Genomic DNA, 18,287 nt, shown 5'->3' on the forward strand with positions numbered 1-18,287 from the left:
TACCCCCAGACTCCACCAGGAGGAACTCAGTCTTTGCTTAGTGTCTGGCGAAGGAGGTTGACACTCTGATTCTACTCCTTTTTGTTATTTTTATTCTAGATGGGGACACAGGTCGGCATGGCGCCTTCCTGGTCCCCCGTGGAGTGCCCGCCGCCGTCTTTGGGACGTTGCCTGGCTGCCTCCATTTCCCCCCAAGAAGATAAGTGGATCCGGGCTCGACCTGTTAGCTCCGGCATCCCACCAGCTGCTGGGACGCCTGCTGCCTACCCTCCTCCAGAGCACTGTTCTCCTGGATTGGAGTCAGAAGTCTGAAGAGGCGCATCCCTGCTGGTCTGGACATCGAGGGAGCATGCTGAGCAGATAAGTGTTGCCCAATCCCTCCCCCTCCCTCTGTGTCTATTTGTCTGTGGCTACCTGGGTGAGCTTGAAGAAGGATCCTGATGGGGCACTTTCTTCATTTTGGCACTGGAGTACTGGCATCTCTTCCCCCTTAAACTGTGGGCTTCAGCGCTTCTCTCGTCGGGCCTTGGCTGCTGCGCTCCCTCAGCGCCCGCCGGCAGGCCGCTCCTCCGCGTGGTGTTTGTTTAAATCACGCGCGCGCTTATTTCCGCGCATATTTTCGCGCGTGCGCTTATTTTCGCGCGTGCGCTTATTTTCGCGCATATTTTCGCGCGCGCTTATTGTTCGTGCGCGCGCTTATTTTCGCGCACTTTTTTTGGCGCCATAATGACGCGTTCGGGGAGGCGGAGCCTCGGCATGCCGCTCTGACTCTCCTTACACCGGAGACTGTTTGCTCATGGCCGTGCAGCTCCTCATCACTCTACTCCGTTTTGTGCCAGGCAAGCTGGTAGCTCAGTGGTACTGCTGCTGCTGCCCCATGTCCAGGCTTTCTGAGTTCAAAGCCCCTTTCAGCCTTCAAAAATTGTTTATATTATTCTAGATGGGGACACAGGTCGGCATGGCGCCTTCCTGGTCCCCCGTGGAATGCCCGCTGCCGTCCTTGGACGCTGCCTGGCTGCCTCCATTGCCCCCCAAAGAAGACAAGTGGATCCGGGCTCGACCTGCAGCTCCGGTATCCCACCAGCTACTGGGTCTCCTGCTGCCACCCTCCACCAGAACACTGCACTCCTGGACAAGGAGTCAGAAGCCTGATGAGGTGCATCCCTGCTGGTCCTGGAGTCGAGGGAGAAGTTCTGCAGGAGCAGATAAGTATTACCTGCATCCCTGCCTTACCCCCCTCCTCCACGTCCCTGGGGGCCTGCGGTCCCCGCTTGGGCATCTGCCATGTCCAGCGCGGCCGCTAAATTGGTCTTAGTCGCCAAGGTAACCATGTCCTTTAATCCTGTGGCGCTAACGACTCCATCTCTCTCAGTGGTCCCCACAGTGGGTGACTGACTACGAAGAGGCAGCGTGAGCGGCAGCATCCCACCTCGGATGTCTCCGTCTCTCCACCCCCCTCACCTCGCCGGTGGCGCTTGCGGACTGCTCTTCCCCCTCCCTAGGGAGAGTAATCCGAAGGAGAATTATCCGGCTCTCTAAGTGGTTTTCCACAGAAGACGCTCGACTACTAACAGGGAGCGTGAGCAGCAGCATCCCTCCTCGGATGGCTCTGGCTCCCCCCCCCCCCCTCGTCTAGAGGCGCGTTCGGGCGACTCTCCCCTCCCTTAGGGAGCGCAAGTCTGAAGGAGAATTTCCGGCTCTGATTAGGTCATGGAGCGGGACCCCTCGCCTAAGCTCTCCACCAGGGTGGCTGACTTAGTGGTGACTGTCCGAGACACCTTTATTCTCCAAGGGGATTCTCCTCCTTCCACTGGTCAGGAGTTCCCCCTTTTTCCGTCCAGGCAGTCGGAGACTACCATGTTCCCGGTCCATGAGGGATTTTTCCGCGGTCATGTCCAGGGCCTGGGGTAGTCTTAATAAGGTTCTCGACCACCCAGCGCATGAATATACTTTCCTTTCCCTGCTGACGGCGAGGAGAGGTGTCTCCTCCCCCTAAGGTGGATCCTCCGGTGGCCGGATTAGCCAATTATGTGGCCCTTCCTGTCTGTCAGTTCCTCTTTCCAGGATGCTGTAGACAGACGCATAGACTCTCTTCCAGGTCCTTTTTTCGCTGGCAGCGCGTCCCTGTGACCTACCTTTCACTCAGCAGGGGTAGCCAGTGCTCTCTCGGTGTGGTTACAACACCACCACCAGGAACTGGCGGTACGAGATGCGGCTACTAACACACTGGAGTTGGTTCTCCAGATGTCTCAGGCTTCTAAGATTCTTTGCGAAGCTTCTAGGGACATTGTTTCCCTCTTTGCCCGCAGGTTGGCCATCTCTGTCACTCAGCGCGAAGAGATCTGATTGAAGGTGTGGGACGCTGACGCCTCCACCAAGCGTTCCCTTGCTAATCTCCCCTTTGGGGTTTCCAGACCTTATGGGGATCAGCTGGACGAGTTCATCTCTGCATGCCTTTTGCCGTTTCTCATCTGGTAGGCCGTCGCCTGCTTCCTCCGCCGGGGGTCTCAGGTCGCCCGCAAAGAGGCCTTCCTTTGCACCAGCCTTCCCGGCACTAGAGGGCCCAGTCAGCCCGTCCTGCTGCTCCTAGGCCTATCACATGTCCCGATTGCGGAATCCCACCATCGATTCCTGAGCTTCGCCATTATGGGTCGACACTGTCAGTTTGTCGCCCTTCCTTCGGGTTGGCGACCACCCCGCGGGTCCTTGCCACGGTCCTGGACCGCTCGTGGCGCTTCTTCGTACCAGGGGCATTCCTTTGCTGCCCTATCGGGACGATATCCGGATAGAGGCCCCCCTCTCTACCGCAGACCACGGACAGCGTCCGGATCACTGTTCAGACCCTGGAACGGTTCGGCTTGCTGGTAACTTTCCCAAACTCCTGCCTCTTCCCGTCCCAGAGGCTCTCCTTCCTGAGGGTGATTTTGGACACCTCGGCTGCCTAAGTATTCTACCAGCCTTCAAGTCCTCCCAGGTCCAGGGGGCAGTGTCGCATCTGCTGCGCTCCCCGTGCCTCTCCATTCGGGAATACTTGCAGGTCCTGGGTCTTATGGTAGCCTCTTTCGAGGCCTTCCATATGCCCAGTTTCACACTCGCCTGGCGCAGCGGGTTCGGGCAGCTCTCCCTTGGTGGCTGTTCCCAAAGAACCTGAGGTCGGGGAGTTCCTTTCTCGCATTCTCCTGGACGATAGCCGCCACCGATGCCAGCATCCTGGGTTGGGGGGGGGCGTTTTCCAGTCTCGCACGGTTCAAGGAATTTGGTCGGCGGCAGAGTCTCGCCTTCCAATCAACTTTCTGGAACTGAGGGCGATTTTCTCCGCTCTCTCTCTCCTATTGGACCTCTCTCCTTGCGGGCCTCCCAGTGCGGGTTCAAACGGGCAATGCCGTGGCCTATATCGACCATCAGGGCGGGACCCGCAGCCGGATGGTGATGCAGGAGGTGAAGAGAATTCTGACGTGGGCGGAGACGCACGTTCCGGTGTTGTCAGCAGTTTGCATTCCAGGAGTGGACAACTGGACAGCGGACTTTCTAAGCCACAACACGGTGGATCCAAGCGAGTGGTCTCTGCATCCAGAAGGGTTCGAAGAAATCTGCCACAGATGGGACCGTCCGGATGTGGACTTAATGGCGTCCGGGTTCAACAACAAGATCCCAGTGGTCCTGGCTCGCGCCCGAGATCCGGAGGCGTACGGATGGATGCGCAGGTGTCTCCGTGGCAGGACTTCAGCCTCCTCTGTTTTCCTCTCCTACCAAAGGGTCTACGCCAGTTCGAGGCGGAAGGCACTCCGACCGTTCTCATCACCCCAGAGTGGCCTCGCCGCGCGTGGTTTTTCGGACGTGGCTCGGTTGCTGGCGGACGCCCCATGGCCTCTTCCCGACGGACAGGACCTACTGTCTCAGGGCCCGTTCTTCCACCGGAATTTGCGGTCTCTTCGTATACCGGCGTGACTGTTGAAACCGCCATCCTGATGAAGATGGGGTTCTCGGATTCAGTGGTTAGGACCATGATCAGTCCGGGGAAGTCTTCTTCCTCCCGGATTTACTATCGTACCTGGATGGCCTTCCTATCCTTTTTTGACGGTTCGGGGTTCCCTCCCCTTCGGTTTTCCATCTTGATGGTACTGTCTTTTCTTCAGTCTGGGCTTTTGCAGGGACTGTCGCTTAGTTCCCTGTAAGGTCAGGTTTCGGCGCGGGCCGTCAGAGGTCCCTTGCTCTTAAGGGTCCGGTGGTGACCTTTCTTCGGTGGTTGCGCATTCGGTTCCCCGTATGTTCCCCCTTTGTCTCCTTGGGATCTCAATTTGGTTCTGCGCGCTCTGCAGTCGGCCCCCTTCGAGCCTTTGAGGAGGGTCTCTCTGACTGTTCTCATCTGGACTTCCTTGTGACCATAGCTTCTGATACAGCTACATAGCGTAGTGATTAAAGTTCTGGGCTATTATGCAGTGGCTGTGAGTTCACGTCCCATCACGAGCTTTTAAGTCAGACTGGTGTCGAAGCTGGCCGCTCTTTCCTGTCAGGAGCCTTTCTGGTTTTCCACCAGGATTAAGTTGTGCGCCGTCCAGTCCCCTTCTTTTTGCCCAGGGTGGTCTCTCCCTTCCGCTTTGATGAGGATCTTGTCCTGCCTTCCTTTTGTCCTTCTCCGGCTAACCCCAAGGAACGCACTCTGCATTCCCTGGATGTTGTACGGGTCCTGAAGGTGTGTCTCGCGGCTACTGCTTCCGTCCGCCGTTCTTGCCGCTCTGGATCTGCTTGGCTATTTCCGCGGCTTGTCACGCTTGTGGTGGAGTTCCCCCGGCTAGAATTGCCGCTCACTCCATTGGGGCGGAGGGGGCTTCCTGGGCAAGACGCAGTCGTGCCTCTGCGTCTCAGCTGTGTACGGCGGCCACCTGGTCGTCCTTTCATACCTTTGCAAATTTTTGTCAGTTGCATTCACTGGCTTCGGCTGATGCGGCTTTGGCCGCAGGGTTTTGCAGGCTGTGGTTCCTGTTTGACCGTTGGGGCGTTCCTCCTGGCGGTGCTGATATTTTTTCCCACCCCATGGACTGCTTTTGGACGTCCCATGGTCTGTGTCCCCCAATGGAAAAAAGCACGAGAAAAGGAGATTTTTGTGAAACTCACCTGTAAAATCTTTTTCTCGTCTTTTCCATTGGGGGACACAGCTCCCACCCATTATTCCTGTTGCAGGAGGCGTCTTTAGTTCAGTTTTTCTGTTTCTGGTTGGACCTTATGGCTTGGTCCGATGGTTTCCATGATTTTTACTTGCTCCTTCTCCTACTGCTTGTGCAACGCCTGAGTTCCTCCTGGTGGAGTCTGGGGGTATAGCCTGAGGAGGAGGAGCTCTTTCATTTGCATAGTGTCCCTCCTACTAATACCTCTAAGCTATACCCATGGTCTGTGTCCCCCAATGGAAAAGACGAGAAAAAGATTTTACAGGTGAGTTTCACAAAAATCTCCTTTTTTGTTGTTTTTTTCGTTTACTTTTTTGACTTTCTGATTCCACCATTTAACCCTTTTTGCTACATGGCGCTGGAGCGATGTGTAAACATGGCGCCCGCTCGCACGTGCAGCGGGCACTATGGCCGGCAGATCTCTGCTGTTTCAAATAGCAGAGACCTGCGGCTAATTACCGTGATCGGCAATAATGCCCCCTTTCCGTGTAATTAAGATTCCGTATAATAAAAAAAAATACCTACCGTATATGCCGGCGTATAAGTGAAAATATAGAGTTTGGGATATACTCGCCGTATAAGACTACCCCTTTTTCAACACACAGCAGTACATTACTGCATCCCACTGCCATCCTTGAATCCCACCACCATCCCTGGATACCACTGCCATCCCTGCATCCCACCACCATCCCTGCATCCCACCACCATCCCTAGATACCACCGCCATCCCTGCATCCCACCACCATCCCTGCATCCCACCACCTTCCTTCTCCTGCCTCCCAGACCCTAAACATGTGCCACCTATACCCTGAACATGTTTTTGTTATGTTATTCTTCATATTCACATTCACATATGCACATCTGCGCTGCACTTAGATACGCCGCACGGAGATCTCGCACATGCGCAGGAGCCAGATGCGAGCGGCCGTGAGGACGGCGGTACAAGGAGCATACAAGGTACAGAGCAGGGGGGAGGCATACAAGGTACAGAGCAGGGGGCGGTATACAAGGTACAGCGCAGGGGGGCATATGCCGTGGGTTACATCGCAGCTCTCAGCTGCTGGGGATACAAGGCAATAGCCCGGGCTCTCTCTGTTGATAATTCGGGCGTCCCGGCACTGCAGCGCCCGCCATACCCGGCGTATAAGACGACCCCCACTCTAGAAAATATTTTCTAGGGCTCAAAAGTAGTCTTATACGCCAGTATATACAGTAAATAACAATAAATATAAACATCATGGGTCTTACAACGCCCGAAAACGCCCATACTATTAAAATAGAAAACAAAATTTCCAATACGGCGAATGGCATAACGGGGGGAAAAAAGGGTCAAAATGGATTTGCCATTTTTTTTTCCATTGCTTCTCTTACCCCCAAAAATTTGATTTTTGTACTAACCCGAAAATCTTTTTCTCTTCCGTTCATTGGGGGACACAGGCTTGACAATGGGTATAGCTGTTGCCACTAGGAGGCGACACTAAGCACAAAGGTGTGAGCTCCTTGCTTCAGCTATACCCTTCCTACAGGGACTTGGCTAAATCAGTTAGTGCAAATGCAGTAGGAGAAGCAAGACAAAAAACCACACCATGTACAAACCCAGAACTACACAGGCTCGAAAAGGCCTGTAAACAAGAACCAGGAATACTCACCCATTCAGCATCTTCTGCCCCCCTGGTTCCAGCCGGATCACCACCTTCAGTGTGCGGCCTCTTGGGGAGGGACGGTACACCGGAAACAGAGAGGACTTGCGGTGGACGGCCGTGGTTATCCGAAGGCTGGCGGGATGCAGAGGCTTTAGGAACCTCTGGTCCTCCTTCGCATCTGGAGATCAGGAAGGAGCAGTGGGCTTGGGGACCCTCTGGTCTCCCATCTCCTGGGTGGGAGTGCAGGGAGCTTTAAGGACTGCCTGAAACTCCCGCTAGAAGAAAAAGGGGGAAAAAAACAGCAGGGAGATCTGCCTCCTACAGACACTAAGCTAAAACTGATTTAGCTTAGTCCCTGTAGGAAGGGTATAGCTGAAGGGAGGAGCTCAAATTGTTGTGCTTAGTGTCCGCCTTCTAGCGGCAACAGCTATACCCATGGTCAAGCCTGTGTCCCCCAATCATACGAATGAGAAAATTTAATAAAATGTGATCAAAATGGCACCAATAAAAACTACGGATTGTCCCGCAGTAGAAAAAAAACTTTGTGAAAGGGTTAATATTGCAGTAGGGGGAAAAAAAACCCTCAATAGTTTTGGTGGTTTTGTTTTTACGGCGTTAACTATACGGTAAAACTGACCAGTTACTGTACTTTCTCTTTTTTTTTTTTTTTTTTTTTTTTTTTTTTATAATTGTATATTTATTAAAGAACTACTGTACTTTCATTCTCCTGGTCAATACAATTATAGTGATATATATGTATAGTTTTTAATATTTTTTTTTTTTCTTTTCGTAACCATATTCTGACCCCTATAACTTTTTATTTTTTTTTTGTGTTGTGTGAGGGCTAATTTTTTTTGTGGGGCGACCTGTACTTTTCTCACCCATATTCATTAGGGGACACAGGAACCGTGGGTATAACTATGTCCTCTAGGTGCCGTTGACACTAGTAAAAGTTGTTGGCTCCTCCCCTGGTAGATATACCCCCTCCAGCCTGGAGAGAGAGCTTCAGTTTTTTCTAGTGTCAATAGGAAGCAAGATCTTCCTGCAGGGTAGCCCCTGAAGATTTTTTTTTATTTTTTTAACTTCTTTCAGGTGGGAAACAGTGGACGCCTTGCCTCCCTGTTCTCCCGGGGTAGCACGCCAGCGTTGGTCCGCCATGCTGCCTCCTCCCCCACAAGAAGACAAGGTGACAGCCTCACACCCCTGCATCCCGCCAGCAGAAGGGTCACCCATCCAACCCCCCTTTCCAGCGTCCTGCCACTACGGTGCCAGTAGGAGTGACCCTGCTGGAGAAGATGTCGGCAGGACAGAAGATGAGGTGAGTACACGGGACTAGGTAAGTATTAACCTCTTCCCCCTCCCTCCCTTCCTCTTGGCATAGTTCTCACCTGGGCCCTCAACCATCCCTCCCTCTTGGCATAGTTCTCCTGGGACCTCAGGGGTTAACTGAGGGGGACACAAAGCTGCCAGGGGCCTTATTATCTTAGAATGGAGGGCATTCCAAGACCCCAAAAAAACAGTCCCTCTCACTCCCCCTCGAGGCCGACGGTTGGCTCATAGTGGGTTAATATGGCACCTAGTCGGGCGGAGCGCGCTGCTGGAAATCACACTGGCGCAATTAGACTACTACTAAATTGGCGGGAGAGAGAGAGAGGTGTGAGCGCTGCTCCCACTGACCAGCTCCATATTCCGCCCCTGTCGGGAGCGGTCGCCAAGCGCACCGCTCCGACAGGGTTAATGGTGGACAAGACAGTCGCGGACACCTCGTGCGCAGCACAGCTCTTACAGCATTGGGGACTCCGGCTGTGGGGGTGACTACTCTGCCCGACCTGGATCCAGGCAGTGTCTGTTTCGGGCGACGCGCAATCTGCTCCGCTCCAGGCCCCCTTTTCCCCCGGACCGTCTGGTAGTGCTCCTGGTGAGCTGGTGTGAATTTTTCCCGCCTTGCTGTTCCCCCTCCCCCAGAAGCCAGCTGAGCACCGCCCCTGCTCTCTGCATTTTTAACCCTTCCTGGCAAGCCATTTCTTTTGGCCGCCGCCGGGTCTTCAAGGAGTTAACAGTGCGGTTACTTACTCATGAAGTAACCCTCTGACTCCCAGTATTATATAAAAAAAAAAAAAAAAAAAGAAAGACAGAAGCATTTAATACGGGCCCCGGTCTCCTCAGCACACATTCTGGGAAAGTGGTTATGCATAACCGTGCAGTACAGACTGGGCCCGTACCCTGTCCGGTCACAGGAGGACCTCTGATAGTCCCAATCCGACCTACACGGCCGATTGGTTGATGCTTCTGCATACACCTGCACAATACAGGAAACCCTGAAGGATTCCCTATACGCCCTCCGGGGCCTTTGGCTGACAATCCTCCTCCTGCGCAATCAAGAAGGACCTCTGACATTCCCAATACACCCTTCTGGGTCGTTTGGTTGATCTCCACCAGCGCAATTCAATAGAGGACCTCTGACATTTCCAATCCACCCTCCCGGGTCGTTTGGTTAATATCTCTCCACCTGCACAATTCAATAGAGGACCTTTGACACCCACCTTCTGGGTCGTTTGGTTGATCTCAAGGATTGTAAAAAAGAAGAGTCGTCCCTTCAAGGGAGGATGGTGCAGCTGCACCTCTTACCAGGGTACTGCTAGGAAACGTAATATGTGAAAATTAAAGGGGCAGTAACGTTCTAAAATATATAACTTTTAATGGTACGAGTAAAATATACATAAACCCCTTACAGACATAAACAGACAGACATAAGCGGGACCCTACATACACTTAGACAGCTGGGAGGCGGGTTACGGTAGATGGGGCCCCTCGAGCCGACCCTTATTCAGATGGTGTGAACCCCAAGGGTCAGGAGGAATCACACCTAGTGGTGAGAATAAATGTAAGTGTCCTGTGTTCCATGGTAAGGACACTAGGGCAATGCCTAGTGTAGGTAAGAAGACAAGGGTAGATCTTACCAGTACAGATACAGAGTAGATAGGCACGTTTATTCATCAAGCTCAGGAGGTCACCGGAAATAATGGTCCTTTCTCAGCGCATAAGTTGGTGTCCTTCGGAACAGGGTCTTCGTGAAGAAGGTCATGCGTTGTGGAGTACTGCAGGGAGTTAGACTGTCCCTGTTGCACCCTACTTGACCTACTATGACCCTGGTGCCCTAACACGGGATCTGTGCCCCGCAAGGGGTGGTCCCATCCGGAACCTCACCCTGGTCTAAGGTCCCTATAAGACCCTGCCGGGGTGATGGGGAGGACACCTGATACAGTGGGTACAAAAAATGGGTAAGTTCACCTGTCCCTACGCATTTCTTCAATAGAACATACTTAAGAATAGTTATAATAAACCCCTTGAATCGTCAGGGGACGGGGGTTAGCACAAGTGGTAGTTGTCCTCAATTGCACAGTATAAAGGTTATATTGCTGAGCATGATGAAGGGGGCAGACTAAATTAAGCCACTCGTGGTATGTGGTGTATTTACACTAGAGCTGATCTCAACTGCAGAAAATGAATAAAATAATGTTAGGCAGTTGAGACGGAAGCGCAGACTAGCTCTGACCACTAAATGGTGTGTGGTGTGGTTACTGTGTACCTAGAGTGCGTATGGCAAAAATCCAGGTGTACATACAGCCTGGGATGCGTATGGCAACCTTCTGGCTGGACCGGCGTCAGACAGTTTGTATGAGGCCCTCTGAATAAGGGTCGGCCCGAGGTGCCCCATCTACCGTAACCCGCCTCCCAGCGGTGTACGTAGGGTGCCGCTTGTCTGTCTATGTCTGTAAGGGGTTTATGTATATTTTACTCGTACCATTAAAAGTTATATATTATTGATCTCAAGGATTCCCACTCCAACCTTCTGGGTCGTTTGGTTGATAATTCTCCACCTGCACAATCCAGTCGCAACTGCCAGGGGCGAGATTCTAACGGTAAGACCTACGCACAAGCGGACCACAGCAGGAGATCTTTTCCTCGTATATCTCCACACCCCCACCCTGCCTCCCCTAGGTCATGCTCAGACACACCCTCCCTCCCCGGAGAATCCGAAGCAATCTACGGTGGCCAGCAGAACTTGTCGTATGCATTGCCCCCTTCCTTGGGCGGAGTAATTGCACTACTTTGGGGTACAGTACATGCCTTATACATTGTCCCCTGCCATAGGTGGACTAAGTACCGGTACACTGGTTTCTGTACCGGGCATTCTGTAGGTGATGGAATTGCATCTCCACTGGGTTCAGTACCTGCCGTAGGCATTAGCCCCTTCCATAGGGGCGTGAAGACATTATCTCTGGTTACATTGTGTGCTGTAGGCATTACCCCCTTACTTAGGTGCAATATTTGCACTCCCACGGGGTACAGGACTTGCCATAACGGCATTGACCCCCCCCCCCTCATAGGTGGAGTATTTTCCCTACCACTGGCTTAAGTATTTGTCGTATGCATTCCACCTTCCATAGGTAGAGTAATTGCACTACCATTGCATACGGTCCCGACCTTCACGCTATCCCTTTCCATAGGCAGAGTGTTGCACTTCAACGTGCTTCCTGTTGCATTAACCCCTTCCGCAAGTGATCCACTAGCGGGGAATAACTAAACATCTTGGGATGTTGCAACTCAACTACGCCACTGTTCTAGGTGCCTTTGCTTTCACAAGGGGGTGTGGCAACAGTCGGTACTCTTACTCTTCTGGTATACTGGTGCCGCCAGTGGATACAGTGGCTATTCCTTCCTTCTTTTGGGAGGTTTTGGACATGCTCATCCTCTGTCTTTCCAGGGGGTTGCCTAGTCACTTGTGTCCCAGAGACCCCCCTTATCTCTATGGGCGTCCACCATTCCTGTCGGTCCTGTCTGTTTTTTTTGCTAATGCTTGAGTTTGTAGTCGCTGCAGTGGGACATCCCCCTCAGTTAGGGCTTAGACCTAGCCTATTCTCCGGTCTTTTTCCTCCTCTGGCTCATGGTTCATAGCCACCCCACATGCCTTGGTAGTTCCCACGTTACTACCTTCCCTCATCTGCATTTGCACGGGATATTCGTTTAGTGGCCTTCTATTTCCAGACACGTTCCGATCACGACTGGTGGGCTGTGGCGCCCTCCACATTCCTCCTTCTACAGAGACTACTTCTATTGGTCCGAGTGTGCTAACGGTATCTACACAAAAGCTCCCACCTTTCTCTCCCGAGCAAGAGTTCCGGAAGCATGCGGCGCGGACGCCCTGATATCTCCTTGGTGGGAATTCTCCCTTCTTGCGTGTTTTTTCACCCTCCCCCTCCTACCCAGGTTTCTACGGAAGTTACAAGATGGAGGGCATTCTGACGAATCCTAGTCTCTTGGCCCGGGATTGGCCCGTCACGCGTGGTACGCCGACCTCGTTCTGCTTCTAGGAGACGTCCCTTGGTCACTGCCACTCAGAGACTACCTTCTTCACAGGGTCTGGTCCTACATCTGCATTTAGAGTCTTTGGTTGACAGCGCGGCTATTACAGCCGCCATTCCGACGTGGAGAGGGTTTTCGGCGGATGTCATCCGCACTATGATTCAGGCCAGGAAGCCTGCATCGCCCAGGATCTATTAGTACCTGGAGGTCCTTCCTGGGCTTCTGTAAAAAGCCGGGACATCCCTTCACTCCGTTTTTTTTCTCCCCTCACTGTCCTATCCTTTCTACAATAAAGGTTGGACCAGGTTTAGCCTTAGTTTCCTGATGGGTCAGGTGTTGGCGCTTCTATCCTGGGGCAGCTTTTCAGTGTACTCTGGTTTCCCTGGTGCCCATGGAAACCTTTCTTCGTACTGTACGGTTCCTCCGTACTGTCCTTACCGCCTTGGGATCTGACTATAGTTCTCTCAGCGTTTCAGTCTTCTCCCTTTGAGCCCTTGCGGGAGATCTCACTCCGGCTCCTGTCCTAGACAGTCTTTTTGCGGCTATCACATCCATCAGACGGGCGTCCGAGTTGGGGGCGCTCTCTTGCAGAAAACCCTTCCTGGTTCTTCACAAGGATAAGGCGGTTCCCCAGCCCATTCCTTCTTCTCCCGAAGGTGGTCTGTGACTTCCGTATCAATGAAGAAATTGTCCTTTCTCCACTTTACACCCTACAGAAGGGTTACATTATTGGACGTGGTCAGAGCTCCGATCATTATTTGGCAGCCTCCAGTCTCTTACGGCGTACGCACTCCTCCTTGTCTTCCGAAGGGTCCTTGCTAGGGATTGGCGATTGCACGTTAGATTTCGGTCTGCAACTGTTGAAGCATACCGTGCCCCGAGCAGGGGTTCCGCCCTTACGTGTCACTGCTCACTCCACAGAGCAGTGGGCGCTTCGGCTACTTGGTCCTCCTTACATACGTTCACAAAACTTTACCAGGTTCATACTTATGCACTGGTGGTCGCTGCCGTGGTCTTGCAGGCGACCGTTTTTAGATGCCTGCAGGGACACTTACTTCCATGGGTCTGTGTTTTTTTCCTCCCTGTGGCCTGCTTTTGGATGTCCCGCGGTTCCTGTGTCCCCCAATGAATATGGGCAAGAAAAGGAGATTTTTGTACAACTTGCCACTAAAATCTCTTTCTCGCTCTTCATTGGGGGACACAGCACCCACCCAGTATTGTTGTTCGACCACAGTTATAACTGTTGCTGGTTAGGACCCCGTTGGGTCTTTTGGCATGGTTGGTGTTCCATGTTTTTTCTTTGGTTAGTTTGCTTCTCCTACTGCTTGTACACCAACTGAAGCTCTCCAGGCTGGAGGGGGTATAGCTGCCAGGGGAGGAGCTAACAGCTTTTACTAGTGTCAACGCCTCCTAGAGGTTATAGCCACGGTTCCTGTGTCCCCCAATGAAGAGCGAGAGAGATTTTACTGGTAAGTTATACAAAAATCTCCTTTTCATTGATTCCAATTTGGTGTGTACAAATTTTTAGATTTTTTTTTTTTTTTTTTTGTGAGTAGAGGCGACCAAAAAAGGCGAATCGGCCATTTTACAGTTAAATATTAATGATTTATTCTTGGGATATCTCATTGGTGGGTTCCTGACAAACCATAGTGCCGCTGCCTCTTCACTGCTTACTAAGCGCAGCGCTGTTCATTGTATGTTGTGCTTGGTATTGCACCCATGTGACCAATGAATGTGATGTCATACAGCTCATCGGCAGGGGTGCTTGGAGCCAGCCCCATCAAACAGATATGGATGACCTATTCTGAGGATAGGCCAATATTACACTTCCGGAAAGCATTTTTTTAATAAGTGTCCATAGTCTTTAAAGGGGTATTCTGATTGTTACAAGTTATCCCCTATCCAGAGGATAGAGACTAACTATTAGATTATATAACTAACAATCAAGAGAACGAGGACCCCCGCAGCCCCCCTGAAAAGAATGGAGCAGCCGGTCGTGCATGTGTGCCGCCACTGTTCATTTCTATGGGAATTCCGGAGATAGCTGAGAGCTGTACTCAGCTATGTCTAGAACTCTCATAGAAATAAATGGAGTGGCCACGTGCATGTGCGACCAGCCGCTCCGTTCTTTTCAGGGGGGTAAGGGCCCCCCATTCTCATGATCAGTGGGGGTCCTAGCGGTAGGTCCCCCACGATCTGATAGTTATCCCCCTAGGGGATAGCTTGTAACAACCAGAATACCCCTTTTGTGCAACTACTAAGTGGTTTAAACAAAGGGACTATGGGGGGTCATATTTTGTACCATAGTTAGTTCTCTTGACTTGTCTGTTTTTAGTAAATACTTGTGTAGAATAATTCTGGTAAAATCTTGTCTTGAAACTCTGCTTGTTTTTCTTTTATTCCTCCTGGAAATGTGTCCCTACATTCTCTAATCAGTGCTGGCAGTGTCCACACCCTATGGAATGGTAACGACTATTTGTCAATTCATACATTCCAGGAGGAGAGAGAGAGAGGGAGGCTCAATGCTGAATTTAAGAAAATGAATTTACTGAAGCAGACATGATTGGCAGATCTTCTGTAGACTGCTTTATGAACATGAGCTGCAATCTGGTTGACATTTTTTTTTTTTTTAATACATTTTCACAGAATTTTTAAAGGGAACCTGTCACCGGGATTTTGGGTATAGAGCTGAGGACATGGATTGCTAGATGGCCGCTAGCACATCCTCAATACCCAGTCCCCATAGCTCTTTGTGCTTTTATTATGTAAAAAAAAAAAAACAATAAAAACTATTTGATACATATGCAAATTAACATAAGTCATATCTTACTTGTGTGACCAGAGTCATATTTTCAAGCTGACTCATCTGAGGTTAATTTGCATATGTATCAAATTGGTTTTTATACACAATAAAAGCACACAGAGCTATGGGGACTGGGTATTGCGGATGTGCTAGTGGCCTTCTAGCAACCCATTTGCTCAGCTCTATACCCAAAATCCTGGTGACAGGTTCCCTTTAAAGGTGATTATTGTTGGAGTGGTGAATGATATAGTTTTGTGTACTTGTTCGCTAAAAGTTCAGACTGGTGGAAAACAATGCTTAGATCTTCAATGACTTATTCACAGCATTGTATTAAATGTTTCTTCCACTAGATGGCAATTCAACAACATTGGATGGAAGATGGTTTTCCAGTACCTAGTCTGTATGCCTTTGTACAGTAATGTTGCATTATATGTGACATTGGTTGCTCTTGCCAAGGCTTCTTTCACATTAGCATACCCCCGCCTCTGGCAGGCTGTTCTGCTGGACCATCCTGTGGGAGACCAGTAACGCTACTCTGAAACTTGCCTAAACCAGACAATCTCCGGTCAGAAATACACAAACTGAACTATTCTGTGTTGTACATTACAAGAGTATGCTTTTTATACTAGTGGGTACTTTATTTCCAAATCAACGATGTGATATTCTTGTCAATAAATTGACATTAACCCCTTCCTGACCGCCCCAGGTAAAAATACATACAGAATTGGGCATTTAAAAAAATTTCATACGGCAGGCACCCATCGCTAATGTCAGCCACTGGCATGTGGACAATGCTGGTCATGGACTTTTAACCTGTTTAGGACATAGGACGTACCGGTACACCCTAATGTCCCTATCCTTAAGGACACAGGACGTACCGGTACGTCCTATGTATTTCCGATCACCGCCCCTTGTCGGCGATCGCCACAAACCGCAGGTCATTTCAGACCTGCAGTTTGCGGCTTTTTATGGTGCGGTGGGCGGTGTAGGGGGGATCCGATGGCATGGAAGGCAGCACGCTGCCTTCCTGTGATGAGCCTGTGAGATCCAGCCCCCTGGATCTCACAGGCTGTAAGCTGTATGAGTAATATCCACTGTATTAATACATAAGTATTGGAATGCATTGTAAAGGATTAGACCCCCAAAAGTTGAAGTCCCAAAGTGGGACAAAAAGTAAAGTGAAAAAATGTTCCCCCCCCCCCCAAAAAAAAAATTAAAGGATAACTGTCACACTTAGACCCTAATTTCAATTCTCATATATGTAGTTACTAATAACATGATATTCCAGAATCCGTTACTATTAGACTGACTTGCCCCATATTTAATAAGATTCAGCACTTAGCAACCAGTCTGCATAAAACAGCAATTTCACTATTCAGTTTAGATGGCCGCCACTGCCCTCACTAGCCAGTAACAATAGCCCACCAAAAGTGTCAGTAACCAGAGCCCTCCCCCTAAAGGGGTAATCTCCTGCAGCACAAAGGGGTCCTCTTACCACATGTTGCTTTCATTTATACATTGAGCAGATGGCAGATCTCCCTTCCCTGGTCTGTGCTGCTTCTACTCTACTTCTCCAGCTGTGCTGAGTGAGGGAGCGTCTGCCAAGCGCAGGGACAGGGAGAAGTGCACACAGCCCAGGCACTGTTATCAGCTGCTGGGGAGGACCTGGCTTTAATAATTTACTTACAGTCCCTGGCTGTCAGGAATGTGACCTTGCATGCTGCGTGCTTCTGCGTCCTCCGTCCTTCAACACATAGACGGACTATGCCTAGCAACCTTATTTTAAGCACAGGTAAAAATAGGCAGTACAGTGAACAAAACTGTGGAATTAAGGGGTAATTGAATACACAGAGAAAAGTTGAAATAGGGCCACCAAGGAGATATTAATCACCACAATCCAATACAAAAAAATAAAAATAAAATGACAGTTATACTTTGTTTCAAGTAAAAATAAACAAAAACGCAATTTTCCCCAAATAAAGGGTATCGCCGCATCCGTATCGACCGGCTCTATAAACATATCAGATAACCTAACCCCTGAGATGAACACCATAAAAAATTAAAAATGTGCTAAATAAACAATTTTTTTTGTCACCTTACATCACAAAAAGTGTAATAGCAAGCAATCAAAACTTCTTATGCACCCCAAAATATTTGAAACAAAAAAAACATGTTTGTGTTTTCATAGTCTGAGAGCCATAGTTTTTTCTGTTTTTGGGCGATTATCTTTGTTATGGCATGATTTTTGCGGGATGAGATGACTGTTTGATTGGCACTATTTTGGGGTGCATAAGAAGTTTTGATTGCTTGCTATTACACTTTGTGATGTAAGGTGACAAAAAAAATTGCTTTTTTTACACCATTTTTATTTTTTTACAGTATTCACCTGAGGGGTTAGGTCATGTGATATTTTTATAGAGCAAGTTATTACGGACGCGACGATACCCAATATGTATACTTTTTTTTTTTTATTTATCGTCGCGTCCGTAATAACTTGCTCTATAAAAATATCACATGACCTAACCCCTCAGTCGAATACCGTAAAAAAATAAAAATGGTGTAAAAAAAAAAGCAATTTCTCGTGCTTTTTTCCATTGGGGGACACAGACCATGGGTATAGCTTAGAGGTATTAGTAGGAGGGACACTATGCAAATGAAAGAGCTCCTCCTCCTCGGGCTATACCCCCAGACTCCACCAGGAGGAACTCAGTCTTTGCTTAGTGTCTGGTGAAGGAGGTTGACACTCTCTGATTCTACTCCTTTTTGTTATTTTTATTCTAGATGGGGACACAGGTCGGCATGGCGCCTTCCTGGTCCCCCGTGGAGTGCCCGCCGCCGTCTTTGGGACGTTGCCTGGCTGCCTCCATTTCCCCCCAAGAAGATAAGTGGATCCGGGCTCGACCTGTTAGCTCCGGCATCCCACCAGCTGCTGGGACGCCTGCTGCCTACCCTCCTCCAGAGCACTGTTCTCCTGGATTGGAGTCAGAAGTCTGAAGAGGCGCATCCCTGCTGGTCTGGACATCGAGGGAGCATGCTGAGCAGATAAGTGTTGCCCAATCCCTCCCCCTCCCTCTGTGTCTATTTGTCTGTGGCTACCTGGGTGAACTTGAAGAAGGATCCTGATGGGGCACTTTCTTCATTTTGGCACTGGAGTACTGGCATCTCTTCCCCCTTAAACTGTGGGCTTCAGCGCTTCTCTCGTCGGGCCTTGGCTGCTGCGCTCCCTCAGCGCCCGCCGGCAGGCCGCTCCTCCACGTGGTGTTTGTTTAAATCACGCGCGCGCTTGCGCTTATTTTCGCGCATATTTTC

The 18,287-nt window shown here is 50.3% G+C and overlaps 1 protein-coding gene across 1 annotated transcript in view; it reads left to right on the plus strand.

Moving 5' to 3' along the window:
- LOC122932918 (gametocyte-specific factor 1-like) overlaps window positions 1-18,287 on the plus strand; it is a 171,172-nt gene that overhangs the window by 137,600 nt on the left and 15,285 nt on the right. The window lies entirely within an intron of this gene.

The sequence above is a fragment of the Bufo gargarizans genome, chromosome 3, assembly GCF_014858855.1.
Source record: "Bufo gargarizans isolate SCDJY-AF-19 chromosome 3, ASM1485885v1, whole genome shotgun sequence".
Classification (NCBI taxonomy): domain Eukaryota; kingdom Metazoa; phylum Chordata; class Amphibia; order Anura; family Bufonidae; genus Bufo; species Bufo gargarizans.